The following is a 3,263-nucleotide window of genomic DNA, read 5'->3' as shown; positions in this document are numbered from 1 at the left end:
GACCAAAAACAAAGAAACAAAGGGGAATTTGAAGGAAACAGAGACAATGCTAGGAAAAGAAATGTCATTAATGAAGGGCCATAATTAATGTCCTTCAAAAAAAAATACTATATCCATGAGATAAAGGTAGCATATTTTAGAAAATAGAAAAGAACTCTTAGAAATTACATATATGATTAGCCAAAATTTAAACAGTTAATAAAATGGTCAAAAGTAGAACAAAAAATAAGAGGGGAAAATGGATGTGAAAAGAAAATTAGAAAATCACTCCTGGAGGTCCAACATACAACTAGGAAGAATTTCAAGAGGAGAAAATAGATAAGATTTTGAAGAGGAAATTATTTTTAAAAATACCAGAGAGTATCTAAGAAGTAAAGGACATGAGTTTTTAGATTGAATGAACCTGCTCAGTATTTATCCAGTGAATAAAATAAGACCCTGTTAAGGCACATTATCATAAAATTTAAGAGTATAGAGAAGACCCAAAGAATTTTCAAAAAAAGCAGTTTACCTACAAAGAATCAGGCAAAAGAAGCCATGAACCTTTTCAACAGCAACTGAATAAATACGGTTTTCAACATAGAATTCTATGTATCAATCAAAAGTGAAGATAGAATAAGTCAATTTACACACATGCCAGGTATCAAATTTTTATCTTTCATGAACATTTTCACCGGTGGATGTATTCTGACAAAATGAAGAAAAGATATGGAATCCTAGAAACATGGTATCTACTATAGGATCATGAATCTCCAGGGTAATAGCATGGAAATTGTCAGGCTATACGACAGGACTAGAGACTAGAACTCAATCCAGGGTAAGCTGGAAAACAGAGGGTTTCATGTGGGATGTCTCAGAGCAAAGAGATGAACTGAGAATTTTTACCATGTGACAAGCTGTATTGAGAGGTGGTTTATTGAGAGTTGGAGGATGTTGGAAAACATAGCCATGAGTCAAAGAAAATTAAGCGAATGAAAAAAGAAGACAAGAGTTATTTCCGAGAAAAGCCAGAAGTCGTACAAGAAAGGAAACATTTGCACTATATACTGTAATACATTGTAACACTACAGTATATGATACATTATGATACCCTGCCTTGCAAAGCAAGGAAGAGTATTTTCACAGTTATAACAACACTGCATAGGTATTTAACTAAAAATTGTGATACATATAGAGAAGAAAAGGAGAGGGTAATGGAATAGATGAGAATGCTAAAATCTTCATCTACTGTAATATAAACTCAATGTGTAAATGTGATGAAACAAGGAACATCTGTGGATATATGGACTAAATACCATAAAAAGAACCTAGAAATTTTAAATGGTTGCTTTTTGTCAGGATTGGGAAGGAAGCATAAAGAGAAGGGCAGGTGACTGCTATTTTTGGTTAAAAGACTTTAACACTAGCCACTTCCTGCTTCCCTGTGGGTGGGTCATTTCTGTGTCCCTGCAGCATGGGGCAGGAGACCACTAAAGCTGATGCAGTGACTGAGGCTGATGTGAATCCAAAGGCCTACCTCCTCACAGACACTGACCTCACAAGAAATGACCGGACCTTGCTCAGCAGGCATGTAACTACAAGCAGCTCCGGAAAGGAGCCAATGAAACCACCAAGACCCTCAACAGAGGCATCTCTGAGTTCGTCGTGATGGCTGCAGACGCTGAGCTCCTGGAGATCATCTTTCACCTTCTGCTGCTGTGCCAGGATAACAGTATGTCCAACATGTTTGTGCACTCCCGCTCCAAGCAGGCCGTAGGGCCTGTGGGGTTTCCAGGCCTGTCATCACCTATTCTGTCACCATCAAAGAAGGCTCACAGCTGAAGCGGCAGATCCAGTCCATTCAGCAGTCCCTGAAAAGTCCTCAGCTGACCCCGGTGGCCTCTGCTACACTGACTGCTGTGAGGGTTGTGTATCATATTGTCTGTGTTAGCATGTACTGTCTCCAGCCACATTCTCTTGTTATATTATAGTACTAAATCTGGTTTTTGCATCTATGTATTGCTTTTGTTTAGTTTTACAGGTGGTTATCCATATGTTACTCCCCCACCCCACCCCCAATCTCCCATTCTACTCTCTCTCTCTCTGCCATCTTATCCTCCCTTTTGAAAAATGAACTAATGCTAAGAACAGGCAGAAGTCAAATGATGACACCATTCAAAGGCAGGGGAGAGCCAGGATAGAGATCTGGTTCCAGCTTTCAGGCACTAACTTCCTAGGGCATGGCAGAATTAAACACCATGCACTTTGTATCCCTGTGTCTGGCTTACAAAGTCATTCCATACATGTTTGCTCTCCAGGGGAGAAAGCATGTATCATTTGGGGAGAAAGGATGTATGTTGTGAGGTTGTCAGGTGTATGTTCAAGTGCCATTTGCTAATATACTCCTATTTGCTTTGGTAATGTGATATTGCTCTTCTCCCCCAACTCCCAACCATGCTCCTGAGGGTGGCAGGGCAGTAGCATATCAAAGAAATATGCCACAGAATTCCAAAGGCTGCCTGGGTTTGTTAGACATGGCGCAGTTGAACTAGGTCTTGAAGGACTCCAGAGTGGCAAGAAAGTAGAGGGTCAACTGAAGCTGGAATGAAGAAGTCTGGGAAAGTCATGGAGACCTGCCTGGAAGCTATAGCAGAGATGTTGGAATCCAAGGAAACATCCTCTCTGGTGAATGGAGATGGACATTTGGTACCAGCCTTAAGAGCCCTGACTCCTGTTTCCTGCCACAACGTGGGTCAGATGTATGTATTCTTTATCACATCAGAAGGACAGTGCTACAGCAAAGGAAACAGTCAACAAAACCAAAAGACAACCGACAGAATGGGAGAATATATTTGCAAATGACAGATCAGATAAAGGGCTAGTATCCAATCTATAAAGAACTTATCAAACTCAACACCCAAAGAACAGATGATCCAATCAAGAAATGGGCAGGACATGAACAGACATTTCTGCAAAGAAGACATCCAAAAGGCCAACAGACACATGAAAAAGTGCTCAACATCACTCGGCATCAGGGAAATCCAAATCAAAACCTCAATGAGATACCACCTCACACCAGTCAGAATGGCTAAAATTAACAAGTCAGGAAACGACAGATGTCGGCTGGGATGCGGAGAAAGGGGAACCCTCCTACACTGTTGGTGGGAATGCAAGCTGGTGCAGCCACTCTGGAAAATAGTATGGAGGTTCCTCAAAAAGTTGAAAATAGAGCTACCGTACAACCCAGCAATTGCACTACTGTGTATTTATCCCAAAGATACAAA

At 40.7% G+C, this 3,263-nt stretch overlaps 1 pseudogene; it reads left to right on the top strand.

The window, feature by feature from the left end:
• Positions 1 to 1,453: 1,453 nt before the first annotated feature.
• LOC110570642 lies at positions 1,454 to 1,970 on the top strand (annotated as a pseudogene).
• The last annotated feature ends 1,293 nt before the right edge of the window (positions 1,971 to 3,263 follow it).

This window comes from Neomonachus schauinslandi, chromosome 1, assembly GCF_002201575.2.
Source record: "Neomonachus schauinslandi chromosome 1, ASM220157v2, whole genome shotgun sequence".
Taxonomy (NCBI): Eukaryota; Metazoa; Chordata; class Mammalia; order Carnivora; family Phocidae; genus Neomonachus; species Neomonachus schauinslandi.
This window is presented reverse-complemented; position numbering and strand designations above follow the sequence as displayed.